General features: G+C 39.3%; 1 pseudogene; it reads left to right on the plus strand.

Moving 5' to 3' along the window:
• Positions 1-1,815: 1,815 nt before the first annotated feature.
• Positions 1,816-2,968, plus strand: LOC112916044 (synaptotagmin-17 pseudogene; annotated as a pseudogene).
• Positions 2,969-17,787: the final 14,819 nt, after the last annotated feature.

A 17,787-nucleotide genomic window follows, 5' to 3' on the forward strand; every position in this document is an offset into this window, starting at 1 on the left:
TGTAGATTTGCTGGTGATGAATTCTCTCAGAATGTGTTCTTCTGAAAAAGTCTTTATTTCTGTTTTGTGTTATTTTTTAAAGATTATTTATTTATTTGAGAGAGAGAGAATAAGCAGGGAAAGTGGCAAACCAAGAGAGAGAAGCAGACTCCCCGCTGAGCAGGGAGCCTGACACAGGGCTCAATTCCAGGACCCCTGGATCACAACCTGAGCTAAAGGCAAATGCTTAACCCACCGAGCCACCCAGGTGCCCCTATTTTATATTATTTTATTTTATTATTTATTTTATTTTATTTTATTTTATTTTATTTTATTTTATTTTATTTTATTTTATTATTTTTTGAAGATTTTAATTTTGAGTAATCTCTATACCTGGCATGGGGTTCAAATTTACAACCCAGGGATCAAGAGTCACATGTTCCACTGACTAAGGCAGCCAGGCACCCCTCTTTAATTTTTTAAAGTTATTTCCACTGAGAAGCACCTGCACCACTGGGTGACTCAGTTGATTAAGCGTCTGCCTTGGGCTCAAGTCATGATCCCAGGGTCCTGGGATCCAGTCCCATGTCGGGCTCCCTGCTCAGTGGGAGGCCTGCTTCTCCCTCTCCCTCTGCTGCTCCGCCTGCTTGTACTCTCTCTCTGTCAAATAAGTAATTAAGTAATTTTTAAAGAAAAGGCTGTGTTCACTGAATGGAGAATTCAGAGTTAGTGGCTTTTGTTCTTTTAGCAGGTTGAAGATGTCATTCTATTGTCTCCTGGCCTACATTGTTCCTGATTAGAAATCTATAGGCCCATATCTTTTATTTTGTATGTAATGTGTATTCCTTTTCTCAGGGTGCTTTTACGATCTACTTTTTGTCATGAGTTTTCACAACTTTTATTATAATATGTGAGATTTCCCTTGCTCTACCTGCTTGGGGTTCTGCTGAACATCTTGAATATGTGGATTGACAGTTTTCCTCAGATTTGCAACAAATGTTGCCAGTGTGTTTTTCAAATACTTTTCTCTTTTTTTTCCTCTCCCCTTTTTATGAAACTCTAAGACACATATGCTGACACTTCATATTGTCGCCCAGCCAGGAAGGCTCTGTTCATTGGGTCTTTTTACCCTGTGTGTTTCAGTTTGCACAGTTTCCATTGCAATGCTTTCAAATTTAGTGCTTTTTCTTTCCTTCTTAGTGTCTAATCAGTTGTTAATCCTCCCAGTGAAATTTTCCATTTTGGGTATTGTTTCATTTCTAGAAATTCCATTTTTTTAAATCCCTCATTCCTCTCCTCATTAGGCTTATGTTTCCCTTTAAATCCTTCAAGATACTTAAATTTGCTGCTTTAAGATCCTTGTCTACTAATGCCATTACCTTCATCATTGTTTATCTTGTGTATAGTCTGTGATTGATGCTTCTCCTTGTAGTCGCGTTTTTTTTCCCTACTTCTTTATTTGTCCAATTTGTGCATTTTGCAATGTTGAGTGCTGGATTTTTTAAAAAATATACATTCCTGCTCATTCCAGCCAGGGCAGCGCCCCGGGGTGGGGGGGGGGGTGCTTAGGGCACCCCAGCTCCTGCAACCTGGGAGGCAGCCCCAACTCTTGGAGCTGGAATGCAGGGACAGATGGACTTGCAGGCACTGCTGTCAGAAGTGCGAGGAGTCCAGCTATTGCCAGTCAAGTGAAGATGAAGTTGAAATTCTGGGACCTCTCCATGCCCAGACTCCTCCCTGGCTGGTGGCCAGCTGGAGCAGTGACAAGGACTGGGACTCTGTCCACACAGCTGGTGAAGTCCCTCTGACCCCTTGGACCAACTCCCCAGATCGAAGATGCTCGTCCTCGGCTCAGATACATCTAAGTCTACATACAGCCTGACCCGGAGGATTTCAAGTCTCGCACCCAGACCACCAGCTACCCACTTACTGATATTAAACCCATCGAGTTTGGTGTTCTCTGCACCAAAAAAGGAACCCATCCAGCCCTCGGTGCTCAGATGGACCTATACCCCAGACAACTACTTCAGAAAGTTCAAGCCCCTGCTGTACTCCCTCGACTCCAACAGCAACGATGTGGACTTCCTAACAGACGAGGAGGTCTTGTCCAAGGACCAGCTGGACATGCTGCGCCTCAGCACCCAGTATGACCTGCCGCACAGCCACCTGACGGTCCGGGTGATCAAGGCCAGGGACCTGCCACCGCCCATCTCCCATGATGGCTGGTGCCAGGACATGGCCCACTGGAGCCCCTATGTCAAGATCTGTCTCCTGCCAGACCAGAGGAACTCTAAGCAGACGGGGGTCAAATGCAAGGCCCAGAAGCCTGTGTTTGAGGGGTGTTACACCATAGAGATCCCCCTCCTCGGAGCTCAGAGGAGGCCCCTGCTGCTAACCATGGTGAATTTTGATAAATTTTCCCACCATTGTGTCACTGGGAAGGTGTCGGTGCCTCTGTGCCAGGTTGACCTGGTGGAAGGCAGACCTTGGTGGAAGGCGCTGGTCCCCAGATCTCAGAATGAAGTGGAGCTGGGGGAGCTACTTCTGTCGCTGAATTCTCTCCCAAGTGCTGGGAGACTGAATGTGGATGTCATTGGAGCCAAGTCACGTCTTCAGACCGATGTGAGTCAAGGTTCAGACCCCTTTGTGAAAATCCAGCTGGTACCTGGACTCAAGCTTGTGAAAACAAAGAAGACATCCTTCTTAAGAGGCACAATCGATCCCTTCTACAATGAGTCCTTCAGCTTCAAAGTTCCCCAAGAAGAACTTGAAAATGCCAGCTCGGTGTTTACAGTGTTTGGCCACAACTTGAAAAGCAGCAACGACTTCATCGGAAGACTTGTCATCGGCCAGTACTCCTCGGGCCCCTCTGAATCCAGCCACTGGTGGCAGATGCTCAACACTCACCGACCGCCCTGGAACAGTGGCACAGCTTGAGGTCCCCGGCTGAGTGTGACCGCGTGTCTCCTGCCTCGCTGGAGGTAACCTGAGGGCTGCAGGGAAAGCAGCTTTCATTTGTTGGAAAAAAAAAAAAAAAAAGGAAGAAAATTTAAGACAGAATATATATATATATACATTCCTTTAAAAGATTTTAGACTTTATTTGGGCAGGCACTTAAATTACTTGTTATTCAGTCTGAGTTTTTTCAAAGTTTTCTTATAAGCTTTTTTTAGAGCAGGTTTTGCACATCCTTGACTCTAGAGCTAGCTTATTTTCTCTCAGAAGACATGACCCTCCACTGTCACCACTGAATTCCTCTGGGTTTCAACAAAGACTCTACTCTGGGTGACCAGAACTCAGACATGTCCCAGCCCTGTGTGTTCCAGAAACTCCTCCGTTTACAGTCCTGTGGTTGTTCTCTGCCCAGCCAGCCTCATGGACTTTCACCCGTCACAGCTGTGGTTTAGTACCCAACGTCCTACTCAAGGGGAGTATGTATAAAATACTCCAGACAGTTCCCTCCTCCCTGGGACGCTGACCCTCAAATTCCAGACACTTCACTCTTCCAAAATTCCAACCTCTGTCTCCTGCCTTCACTGCAATCTGAAAAGTGCCTCCAGACAGAAAGCCCAGATGCACAAAAAGTCCACGTCGTTTGCTGCTCCCCTTCTCTCCTGAATCATAGTCCTGCGCTGCCTCTTGCCTAATGTGCAAAAACAGTTACCCCCGAGGCTTCGTCCAGTTACCTCATTGTTTACCGCGAGATGGTGCTCCCATCATGGTGACTCCATAATGGCCAGAGGCAGAAGTAAGCCTGTATGAAATATGACAGTTTATAAAAATAAAGATGTTTTATTTACTTAAAATTTTTTAATGTTTTTTTTTTTAAAGGAAATGAATTCCAAGGGCATCTCATCATAAGAAACGTCTAATTTAGTGTACTGGCTTTCAAACTTGGTTGCAACTTGGAACAACCTAGAGTTTCTGATTTAAATGGTCTGGGATGTCACTTAAGCATCAGAAATGTTTAAAACCCCCTTGGTCATTCTACTCTGCAGCCAAGCTTGAGAATCACTGAGTCTACACTGTGGAGTGGTGGGTGGAACCTCTCTATATGTGAGTGTAGGGGTGCGGGGCTGCACACATGACTGAGTATACATGTATACATGGAATACACCTTCCATCTGGCTCTCTGGATCAGTAGCTCTCAAACATTATTGTTGGAGAAACCCTGCTCAGGTTAAATGCCTAGCAAAGGATATTTTTCCAGTATAGGATGTGCCTAGCTAGGCCTAAGGAAAAAGTAGAGAATGCTGCTCAGGTGGTTAGGGGCCACTAAGAGCAGCTGTTTATGAGTAAGGGCTTATATTTCATGGATCAACCATTTGATCATCCTGTTCATTAACATGAGTCAGAGTGGCTACACCAGAATCTGACCAGTTAAGGCATATGTTTGGAATACCAGGGCGCAGAGGAGAGCTCATGTCTCTCTCCTCTACTGTCCAGTTCCTTAAGTTTTTCAGACCAAAACCACCATGTAAAGGAATATTGAGGGTTAATCTATCTACTGAATCAGAGATTGAATCAAAAAACTTCATACCCTAAGCTGAATTTTCTTCTCTGGATATATTCAAAAAGAATGAAAATATGGAGAAAATATACATTCACTGAGAGCCAGGTATTTCATACGTGTCAGCTCAGTAATAGCACCAACCACCTGAGGGAATAGGATAGCCTCATTGTAAAGAAGAAACCAAGGAAAGCTTTAGAACCTGCTCTCTCATGATTTTATTCCATTAGCACAGAGGAAAAATATAACTGATGAAAGTATATCTGCCGTCAATGAAGCAGATGAGCCTGCCTACATCCAGCCTAGTGCCTCTTTGCTCCTCATGGAATCCCAGAGGCTCCTGAATGGAACTGCCAGGGCTCCACCGAGCACATACTATGAAAACTATTTACAGATAAGGATCATTCCAAGTTTCATGTTCTGTGACCCTGCTGCTACAGCATCTTGCCCAGGTTAGGCAGCCAATTAATGTTTATAGAGTGTGACTTTTTCTTTCTTCATCTCACAGAAGGATCCCTCCCAGCTGAAGATACTAGCCCCTTAATTTTACCAATGAAAACCCATTCAGGCTGGAATTATACAAAGGACATAGCCATTGGACAGAGCCAGCTTCAAATCCCAGAACCAACTATTTCTAGCTACGTGAATGTGGGCATGTTACATAAAAATCTCTAAAATTCATTTATCCCATTTATGAAAGGAGAATGAAAACATAGTGTCTGGGTCACTCAAGGTAACAACAGGACACTGATGACATCCCACATTTGGTAAATGATGAGAACTTAATACAAGGACTATTCACAAAGGTGTGGGCAGGGTTTAGGAGAACCCATAGTGTGGAGCAATTATGGCATTCAGCCTGGGGGCAGAGGGGTGGTGCAGAGTTACTTGCACTTAGCTGTATGGAGAAGAGTGCCTAAAAAAAGTGAATGTTCTGGGGGAGGGATGTAGCCAAGGCAGAGTGACCTAGAGAAGTAAATACCCTAACCTCACTCTCTTCTCACCTTCCAATCGCATGTCACTGCCTCACATTAACCAAACCCAACAAGAAGATAGAGGACAAAGGAGAAGGATAGAGAAAGTAAAGAATAGAACTTAGGGTGAGGCACATTAATATAGTACAGGGCTCTGAGATTTAAATGAAATAGCCAGGCTGCAGTGGGTACTGAGTGTGTGGCAGCTCATTTCTCTTCCCTCTGGCACTTAGCTCCTTCCTCTTAGGTCATGTCTCCTGTCATTCTTCTCTTCCTCTGAATCTCCTCCCCTACCCCCTGACCCTAGTCTAATTCTTCCCAGAGGTCTGGCTCCAACCCTAACCACCCAGCCTTTACTACCTCCATCTATTCTCGACATACTCTCCATTCTTGAAGAACTGTAATATCACATTCTTTTATCTGGAGGGCAGTCTGTTTCAGGGTAAAACCCTTTCCCCTTCTACCGTGAAAATATCCACAATTGAAGTAAATGGGGAAATGGATGAATTCTGGTAACACAGAGTAAATAACACCCTTATTAAAACTTGTACTTTACTACGTGGACACAAGACTATTGCCACAGTTTTAACTTGTTCAGTTGTCTGATGTTTAGGCCAAAAAGATTAGCACCAGCAAAGAGAAAAGAAAAAACAACAACAACAACAAGAAAGGAGAAGAGAAAGAAAGGGTCTGCAACCATGGTAGGAGAGATGATTAAGAGCCAGACTAAGAGAAAAGAAAGAGACAGAAGAAATAAACAGAAGTCCCAAGGACATTCATGAGCAAAATAAAGATGTTCCAGTCCTTGAACAAAGATAAAATTATGTTCAAATTTGGCTAGTTAAAAATGCAGAGGGGCATCTGGGTAGCTCAATGGTTGAGCACCACCTTTGGCTCAGGGCATGATCTTCGGGGTCCTGGGATTGAGTCCCGCATCGGGGTCTCTGCAGGAAGCCTATTTCTCCGTCTGTCTGTGTCTCTGCCTCTCTCTGTGTGACTCTCATGAATAAATAAATAAATAATTTTAAATGCAGAAAATAATATAATGTTTGACTATATGATTTCTCTCAAAAAATCAAAATTATATTGAAATCCACAGAAATATTGCCTAAATTGCCTGGAAAATTCACTCATGTCACATACTTCATAGTAAAGATAATTAAAGAGTTATTATGCTGTCTACATTGGTCATTATTATTTCTTACTTTGATCCTTTCTCATTTGCTGTTTGAGTGTAGAGTCCAAAGATTGACATCTTTGGGTCCCTCTGAGGCTACCATGGAGGTGGACACATGGTCAGTCTTCTTCATAGCAGAGGAATATACAGCTATTGAATCAGGCAAACTTGAGTTCACATCCCACCACTAAATAATATCAGTTAAGTCTGAATATGATTACTTGCAGATTGGCCCAACTGAAGGGCAGGACAAGGGAGTAGAGAAGATAAAAATTGTTTCAAAACATGCCTTTTTGTAATGCACAAGTTACCCTCACTATACATGGATTCATTTGATAAACCATTATTGGAAGTCTTCTATTATCACAAGGCATCCCTAGCATTTAGAAAGGATCTGGCAAGACAAATACCACAACATTTTCAAAAAGCAGTTAGGTCTTTATTCTCTGCCTGTCACAAATGGAAATCAATCAATAAAAAGATCATGAACAAAAAAAAAGGGGGGGGGGAGAAGAAGAAAAAAAGAAAGAGAGAGAGAAAGAAAGCAAGCAAAGAAAAGAAAAGTAGGCTCTGGTACATAGGAGTCACTTAATAAGTGTTCAGGTACCAGAGGTTTAAAGACGAATATGGGTCACTGTTAATCTAAAGGTCTTTGGAAAGCAATGAGAAAGTGATTGGATTACCTCCATCCTTTTTTTTCACCCAGAGTCTTAAATACCTCCTCATTTCTCCTTTTATGCAATGTTAAGTGTGGATCCAAACGCTCCAAGACTCCTAGTCTGAGCTACTGGCTATTTATCAACATAATTCAGGGTTTTGTCTTCCTATTGGTAGGCCTGGTTTATCCTACTAATATATGTCGAGTCACTTCCTATCAGTGTTAAGTTGTGTGATCATATACAAACCTCATGAAATAACATGCCATAAGAGATCACATTATTCCCAGTTTTACTGAACAGAAAATTAAGGCCTAGAGAGGTCAAATAATTTTTCAAAAGTCATATAACTAGAAATAATGGAACCAAGATTCCAACCAAACATCTGCCTTTCAGATACTCTAATTTTCATATCGCAGCCATAATGAAACAAATAAACTAGCTTCCCAGAGAACTTCTGAACTTGGGGTTCAGGCATGACCCTTAGGGTATAAGCCTGGCTTCCAAAATTTATTCAGTTTGTTTTAGTCCAGATGCCAAAAAAGGTGACTAAGAGAATTGTGGCCAGAGCAGAGTTTATAAAGGTATTTGCAACGAATCAAATCCCAAGGGTGGGCGTCTACTCTAACGGAAAACAGAATTCAGACACCTGGTGTTTAGATCCAGTTGTATCAATTAACGTTAGATGGTGCTACAACTATTTACTTATTATTTTTTAAAAATGAATTTAGTTTTTATTGGTGTTCAATTTACCAACATACAGAATAATACCCAGTGCTCATCCCGTCAAGTCTATTTACTTATTATATTTGTTAGGAAGCTCTGATGACATAATGTAGAAAAAAATCACAATAACCACAAAATTAATTCTTGTATTTTAAAAAGAAAGAAGAAAATAAATATGATAGAAGTTTAAAGGTACTGTTTAGCCTTTTAGGAAAACATTTGGTGGAAGCAGTATTTTATACCATTGGTTACAGTGGGAGTTTACATCTGTCTTTGGTTTCCATTTGTTCCGGCCTTTTTTTTTTTTTTTTTTCTATCACTCATTAACATGAATCATTAAGGTCTACTTCAAGGTCCTGCAGAAACTTGTATATTCAGTAGGATCACAACTATGTTAAAAAAAATAAATGATTTATTTAAAAAGAAGAAACTGGAAGGAAATACATTCAAATGCTAGCATTGATTATCACTGAGTGATGAGTTTTCTTCTTTTCATAAGAGCATTCTTTTCATAATGAACACGTATTATTTTCCGAGTGAAAAAATAATACCTGCTTATTTTAAGTCCTGTTAATACTCACTCAAATATGTGCTGTGAAAAAACAACAATGAAGTAATTGAACAAGTAAAGAATGTCTCAGAAAGCTCTTATCCATAAATATGATCTACTTAGAAATAAATCAAAAATGAAAGGGAAAAAATTATTCTGCCAAATGTACTCATAATTTTTATAACTATGACTTTGTTTCTGGAGTGGTACTGATTTTCGAATGTGAAGGCAGGGACTTCTCCATAGGATACTTCAACATTGTACAATTTCTCAAGTTATTACCCACCCAGAATTGTGACAGAACAGAATAATCCATAATCAGCACAAGCTATGAGCTATTTAGTAGAAACACCTGACCATATCTACCCTAGCCTGGGTTTTCTTGTGGGTGGCTATTCATTGAGCTGGACATGAAGGTAGAAGAGCACATGTTTGAAAGCTCTATGTAAATGTTCCATTTTCTTGGAATATAGGAAAGTAACCACAGTCCAGTCATGTGGACCAGGTTCAAGGTGCACTCCAACCCCTTACATGTACACACTACTGCTTTAAATACTCAACATCAATTGATGCCCAGTCCTGTTGAAGGTTGGCTGAGGTTCTCTATCACTCCTTCATCAACTTCAAATATTTGTTCAGCTGCTACCTTCTAGTTTAAGCCATTTTTCCAGGAAAAAAAAGAGAAGTATTTATATTTAAACCTAATTATCAAATGTTCTGGATGCTGCAATGGCCTATGTGAAATAAACCCAAAGTATGGGTAGTCACATGTGACTGGGAACACGTTTCAGTGATGCCACCATATTTGTAAACAATTCACCACCCAACTGGAAATTTAGGGTCAACTCATCATTACTTTATGAGATATAAAAAAGTTTCATAAACACTGGTCATTTTTTGCTGCTTGGTAATCAGTTCATTACTTGCCCTCTAACTCTCTTGTTTCTTGATAGAATATCTTTTCTCAGCAACTGTTTTGAACAAAGCACTGTCATCTGTTGTGGTAAAGAGAGGAATTAAGGCTAATCTGCTGGTACTTTTATCTTTGCTTCAACCTCCTAAGGGAATGTGAAGCATATGTGATTCCTCTTTTAGAACATTTGCTTTATATGTCATTGCTATAGTGTACTGACATCATTCCTTAATAATGACAAAGATATAAAAATTTTTAAATACTCCTCATAATTTTCTCATGTAAAGAGAAAGATTATAAGATTATAACTCATTATGTTTATGATGTAGAGATATTATAGATACCCAAGCCATGTCTACATTTTTTATTCATTCTACAAACATGTCAAATACTGGGGAGTTAAATCCCTGGAGGGTGAGTCTTGACCAATGAAAGACAGGAGACAGGAAGGAATCTTGTCATTTCCAGTTCAGGAAGATCCTGAACTCATCTCTTCCCAAGGACACACTGAATCTATAGCTATGTATGAAACAATTTCCTCTGAGAAGAAAAACAACAAAAAGCTAACAGAATAACCCCTTTATATCAGGCAAATGAGAAAGAAACTACATTAAATTGGGTAGATAGGACTGAGACACAAGGGGAAAAAAGAAAAGAAAAAGAAAATGGAGAAACAAACAAACAAAAAAAGAAGGCACTTGTTTCCTTTTTTTCCTTTTTTGGCAAGTGCTATCTTTGTACTCCCCAACTGCCCTGCTTCAGCCAGTGGGCACCATCTTTGCACTCTCTCTCTGCCATACTCTAGAGCACCACTATCTCCCAGAGGGGAGTACACATACACCAGGGTCTGATGCCCTGGTTTTTATACATGGTGACCTTGTTTTTGTAACTGCCACCGAAGAAACACTTCTTGATCACCTGGCTTTTGACTCCAGGAGGGCTTGCACTCTTGGCTCTCATGGGACTGTAACATTGGAGACACCGTTCTGGGTAGACTACCACTTCCAGGGCACTGGAAATCCAATGCTTAGGAATAAATTTAACCAAGGACGTGAAAGAGCTATACAATATAAATTATAAGACATTGATAAAAGAAAGTGAAGAAGTTATAAATAAATAGAAAGATATTCTGTGCTCATGGATTGGGAGAATTAATATTGTTAAAATGTCTATACTGCCCAAAGCAATCTACAGATTCAATGTAGCCCTTATCAAAATTCCAATTGCATTCTTTTTTGTAAAGACCTGGAACAAAGAATTCTAAAATTTGTATAGAATTGCAAAAGACCCCAAATAGCCAAAATAATCTTGAAGAAGAAAAACAAAACTAGAGGTATCACATTTCTTGATTTCAAACTATATTACAAATCTATAGTAACCAAAATGGTATGATATAAACACAAAAACAGACACATAGATCAATAGAACAGAATAGAGAGCCCAGAAATAAGCTCATGCATATATGACCAATTAATTTATAGAAAAGGAGCTAAGAATATATAATGGTGAAATGCAATCTCTTTACTAAATTGTTCAGGGAAAACTGGACAGTCACAAGCAAAAGATCGAAGCTTGACCATATCTTACACCATAACCAAAGATTAACTCAAGATGGTTTAAATACTTGAATGTAAGATATGAAACTATAAAAATCCTAGAATAAAACATAGTAAACCCCCTGATAATGATCTTAGCAATGATTTTTTGGGTTTGACACCAAAAAACAAAGGCTATGAAAGCAAAAATCAACAAACGAGACTATGTTAAACTAAACATCTTCTGCACATCAAAGGAAACCATCAACAAGATGAAAAGGACTAAATGGGAGAAAATATTTGCAAATCATGTGTCTGATGAGGAGTTAATCTCCAAAATATATAAAGAACCCATACAACTCAACAGCAAAAATACCAATCTGATTAAAAAATGGGCAGAAGGTCTGGATAGGCATTTTTCCAAAGAAGATATACAAAATACAGATGGCCAACAAGTACATAAAAAAGTACTCAGCATCACTAATCATCAGGAAATTCAATAAAACCAAATAGCTATAATCAAAAAGACAAGAAATAAGCATTGGCAAGGATATGGAGAGAATTCTTATGCACTATTGGCAGAAAGATAAATTTATGCTGCCACTGTGGAAAACAATATGAAGATTCCTCAAAAAATTAAAAATAGAACTGCCATATGATCTAGCACTTGTACTTTTGGGTGTTTATTTGAAGAAAAGGAAAACACTAACTTGAAAAGATATATCCATCCCATGTCCATTGCAGCATTATTTACAATAGCCAACGTATGGAAAAACCTAAGCCTCTGTCAATGGATGAATGGACAAGGGAAGTGTGGTATGTATTTGTATGTGTGTGTTTCTCTGTGTGTGTATATGAATATTCAGTCATTTGTGACAACATGTATGGATCTAGAGTGCATTATGCTAAGTGAAATAAATCAGACATAGAAAGACACATTCCATATAATCTCTCTTATATGTGGAACCTGGAAAAAAACAAGCTCATAGATACAAAGATCACATTGGTGTTTACCAAAAGCAGGGCATGGGAGCTGGGAAAAATGGATGAAGGCACTCAAAAGGTACAAACTTCCAGTTATAAAATAAATAAGTCACGGGGATGTCACGTACAGTATGGAGACTATAATTAATAATATGGCATTGCATTTTGAACGTTGCTAAGCGTGTACCTTACAACTTCTTACCATGAGGAAAAGACAGTCTGTCACTATATACGGTGATGAATGTTAACTAGACTTATTGTGGTGATCTTTCCACAGTGCATACAAATATTAAATCATTATGCTGTACATCTGAAACTAATATAATGTTGTATGAAAATTATACATCAATAAAAAAAGAAGGAAGGCATCTTCACTAAATTTATTCCACAAACACATAGTAAGCGCCTACTATATTTTGGGCACTGTACCTGCTTAATGATATTACATGGGCCTTTCACATATGCCAGTTAGTCCTGTTTCTTTTTATGGTAAAAGACTTTTTTCTTCCTTCATCCTGGAAGCTACTTAAAAACTGGAGTCAATGGGAATAAAATATATGGGTTTCCATGCACAATATCTTTCCAAAACAGTCATTTGTCTTAGTGATAGCAAGTCTTGGAAATCTTGCTGGAAGCTACATGATTCTTCTAAATTACACAAAATCTCATCTTCCCATAATGATAGTATCAGGTGAAGAAATCTTTGGGATCAAGAGGATTACAAGGGTCAGGACATTTTTTAAAACTAAGAACCAACATAGAGATGCCAAATTTCCAATTTTTTGTTTCGAATGAGAGCATTCAAAAGTAAACTCAAACTACTATTACACAATTTCATAGTATAAAGAACACCTTAACCCCAAAGGAAGGAAATTATCTCATAATTCTAGAATTCTGTTATAAACTTAACGTTATAAAAAACTCATTAAATATTATCTTCTCATTTCACTTCCATGCTGGTTGCCCTGATACTAGACCTTTCAGTAAGGTCTTAAACGTGAGCTTTGTCATAGACTCTGTTTTCTAAGAAATCTATGCTTACGCTGTGCCGTTCTTTTATCCTCATTTTAGAGGTTAAGATAAATGAGACTCAAGCAGGTTTATCCAAGATTATAAAGCCAGCAAACTGCATCACTGGGGTGCAACTCCAACTGGTCAAATATGTCTGATTATTCTGCAGTTTTTCATTGTCCCAATTTATATCTTCTGATAATATAAAATCATTTAACTTAAAATAATGGCTTATAAATATTTCTTTGCTTGGTGGTTGTGAATTTTGTGAGAAGTATCAGGCATATCTGGTGTATCTATGTTAAAATCAAATGTGTTAAGATTAAAAATAAGAAAAATTAGGGCAGATGCCTAACTCATATTTAGTTTCTCCCTCTTCCTTAGTAAAAGAGCCAAGAAATATTTTATTTGGGATATCTGCATATTTTTCAGCTTCCTTTACAGCTAAAGGTAGTTATGTGATTGAAGAGATATAATTGGAAATCACTAGAAAAGGATTCTGGGAAAGCTCTCTAAAAGGAAACTCACTCAGCTAATATGTGCTCCTGACCTTTCACCTTTTTTCTTCATCCCACCTAGATGGAACTTGATGCTGGAAAAGGAGCATTCATCTTGCAATGCTAAATAACTATTTGCAGATGTAAACCACATGCCAAGCAATCCCTAACTGATCAATGATTCAGATATGCCTTTTTAAAAAAGGGAATTGTCAATAGATATAAATAGGACACCGCCTATGAAAAATGGAACAAGGGAGGAAGAAAAGAAAATTGTGCATATGAGTGACGAAAAGATCAAGAGACGGACTAGATGGTAGATATTAAAAGCTGAAAATACACAACCTCAACCATCACTGTCTAGACTGAATTAACATGGGCTTCTGAGTCCACGGGCAGAGGAGGCTTCCACCCAGCTTAAACCTAATGGGACAGCATGAATCAACTGATCATACTCTTCAACTGTATGTAATACTCCTCTGTTCAACTGATGTAAAGTAGGTTGAACCAAATCTAGATTAAGCTAACATGAAATGCAAAGACTGAGTCTGAAGTTGCCAATGAAGATAACAGAGTGGGTGGGATCAAAGCTGACAGAAATCAGGGCTCTGTCAGGCTTTCTTTAGTTGTTCAGGCTTTAGTTGATTCTTCACTCATTTATGCAATAAACCTATGCTGATGCCTGGCATGTTCTAGCAAAAGATGGAGATCCTCAAATACTGTCAAAACATGAGTTTCAAAAAGTTAGAAACATGACTCACATGATCAATGTATTTACCTAATTTAATATAGTACGATCAATTTATTAATTAACATAGAATAATGAATTTATTTGACTAATTTAAGAGGGAATCAGAAGCGTAAACCATTATCAAAGAGCATATGAGGAACTGAGAATTTATAGGGAATAAGGAAAGAATATTCAAGTCAAATTGCTAGGTTAGATATAAAATGAATAAACTGTCCTCTTCAGTTAAATTTCGCTATTTGACAAAAATCTTCAAGTTAAAATGTAACATCACAGAATCAGGGCCCTGATCCACAAAAAAAAAAAAAAAAAAAAAAAAGAATTATGAAACACAGGCATTTTCTCCTCAATTATTGAGTAGTCCTTGGGTAGGTCCAGAATGACACTGAAAGGACATGCAGTCCTCTTTGCCTTGTTTCTAAGTATCAGATAATTTTGAAAACAAAAAGCAGATTCTTAATGCTGGTCTACTACATTTTCCAATTTCAGGAAAGGAAAGAAAAGAGAGATTAAAAAAAATGAAGTCTTCAGTATAAACATACACCTGGAACTTGCATAAAACACTTCATTTAACTCACACCACCTGAACAAAGTGATGATTATTAAGCAAAGTTTAAAAATGAAAAAATTGAGGGGCACTTGGGTGGCTCAGTGATTGAGTGTCTGCCTTCAGCTTGGGTTGTGATCCCAGAGTCCTGGGATTGAGTCCAGCATCAGGCTACCTGCGGGGAGTCTGCTTCTCCCTCTGCCTATGTCTCTGCCTCTCTCTCTCTGTACCTCCATGAATAAATAAATAAAATCTTTAAAAAAGAAAAAAATTGAGACCGAAAGCATTGAGATCACCCAATAAGAGGAGCCAGTTGCCTCAAATCCATACATGTCTGTTCCAACCTTCAAGTTCTTTCCACCAGGCCACATGGTCCCTCATGAAATTTACCAATTTGTGAAGTCCATCACTCCTTGGTTAACCGGACAATATTTATTGACCTCCTGCCACACACTCAGCAACAAACTAAATATTCAGTCTCAGGGCAGCCCCGGTGGTGTAGCAGTTTGGCACCACCTGCAGCCTGGGGTGTGATCCTGGAGACCCGGGATCGAGTCCTGCATCCGGCTCCCTGCATGGAGCCTGCTTCTCCCTCTGCCTGTGTCTTTGCCTCTGTGTGTGTGTGTGTCTCTATAAATAAATAAATAAACAAATAAACAAACAAACAAACAAACAAAATCTTTAAACAAACAAACAAATAAATAAATATTCGGTCTCAGTCTCATGCAGCTCACGTTCTAAGGAGCCTCAGACCTTCACGTTAGCCAACTGTCACCACAAGAATTAACCACTGATATAATTTTTAAAATGTGGGGGGCAGTAATATAAAGTGCTTCCTTTTTCTTTTTAGAAGCATGTTCCTCTTTCTGCCATTGCAGTGCAGACACCTGCCCCAGCGGCCTCTGCCTCTTGCTCCCTCATCTTCCCCTTCCCAAGCCACTTCATTCCTGACCTCAGAGCTGCAGAGCTTTCCTTGTAAGTCAGACAGACACCTCACACACTTAAGTCAAAGGTTTCAGATGCCTGAATGACTAGCAGCTGCTGGGGGGAAACCTGAGCCAGGAGCCCTTTCAAGCAGCCGCCCCACTGATGCCCCTTCCCTCCGGTGGTGGGTGCAGGGGTGCAGGCTGTGCCAGGGCTGGCCAGAGTCAGCCCAGGCTAGAGCTCGGCTTTCACTTAGGACACACGTCTCAGGAAGCTGTTCCCTATTGCAAAATGTCACAGCTACGTGGCCAGCGTGAGCCTAACTCAGGCGGCTCTCTGGGTGGTCAGCCACCACAAATTGCGTCACTGGTGCAACAGAGCCCAAAGGCAGGCTCCAGGTGAGGAAGAGGTCCCTTTGTCACTTAGGGGGAATGCAAAACAGCAAGGGCATGTACCTTTACAACTCATGTAGACTTTCCTTACTTCCTTCGAAACTGGTAAAATGCATTTCCTGCCTCTGAGCTGCAATGATGTGATTGTGCAATGCTTGAGTGACAGGCCATAAAATTTTAGACCTGTAAGGACCATTGAGAGAGAGAGAGAGGAAGGGAGGAAGGAAGGAAGGAAGGAAGGAAGGAAGGAAGGGAGGAAGGAAGGGAGGAAGGAAGGAAGAAGAAGAACAGAAGGAAGGAAGGAAGGAAGGAAGGAAGGAAGGAAGGAAGGAAAGAAAGAAAGAAAGAAAGAAAGAAAGAAAGAAAGAAAGAAAGAAAGAGAAAGAAAGAAAGAAAGAAAGAAAGAAAGAAAGAAAGAAAGAAAGAAAGAAAGAAAGAAAAAGAAAGAAAGAAAGAAACATAACTACTGAGGTGGTGGCTGTATTGATTAGCCTGATTGTACTGATTATTTCATCAAGTTGTACACCTTAAATATTTACAATTATCACTTGCTCATTATATCTCCCACCTTCTCCCTCAATCAACCATTCCAAGGTTTAAGGATATCCACTGCCAAACTTTTTTTCCCCCCAGGGGCATAAGTGAAATCTCTCAAACCACAGCTTTATAGTTCCTCTTTCCTCTTGTTCTGTGTTTTTGGAGATGGCATGAGATTGGTCAGTATCCACCCAAGTATAACTCACTGCAAACATTTAAGCACAGACTTCTCTTCTGTAAATATCCTCACCCCCCTGTGTCTAGAATTACATCGCTGTTCTAGGTGAGCCACCAAGTCGGCCAAGAATCCCGTCTCAGTGTGTTCCCTGTGTGTGTCTAAAACAGGAGGCTCTAACTAACCTGTAGGAAAAGGCCTGACAGGGCCAGGTCCTCTCTTACAATTCCTGGAACAAAGGGTAGGAGACGAAGGGAGGCCCATGTGCCACATGCAATATATTTTAAAGTGTATAATAAGATAACAAACTTTGTTTGTTCCTTCTTCCATCTTGGAACAGTATAACTTCATAATGCCAAAATTGAAAAATATTCCTGATACTGTTTATTTTAAAATGGCTGAAGGTCAATATAACATCAAAGATAAATGAATTTAATTCAAGTGGGGATGTTCTGTTGCTAACTGCCCATGTGAGTTCTAAACCAAAGACCCACAATTTGTAAATTATTATTGTTTTTGTAAAAGTATTTTCTAGCCTTATTTCAGCACATAACTAATTACATTGTTAAAGACTTTCACATAAAGCTATACTGATAGCAAAGCCATATTAGACAGACTTTCTTGAGTCATTGTTATTGTTAGCTGTTTTTTTTTTTAATTAACTTCAATTTACAGAAATTTTCCTCTTCTCGGGCAATAGCAATTATCAACAAATTCTTTAAGCAATACCTAGATTCAGAAATTAAAATTTTACATATTATGTTGAGACACTTGAATGTGGTCACATATAATAAATTATCTTTACAAAAATGACATAAAGTATCTTAATTTTATCACATAAGGTACAATTACAATGTAATTTTATCATCCCCTTATGAAATAGTCAAATTCATAAGATCTGTGTTTCCTTTAGCTATTCTAGTGAATCTCATGTGTTATCTAAATTTAATTT

Source organism: Vulpes vulpes, chromosome 13 (genome assembly GCF_048418805.1).
Source record: "Vulpes vulpes isolate BD-2025 chromosome 13, VulVul3, whole genome shotgun sequence".
Lineage (NCBI taxonomy): Eukaryota > Metazoa > Chordata > Mammalia > Carnivora > Canidae > Vulpes > Vulpes vulpes.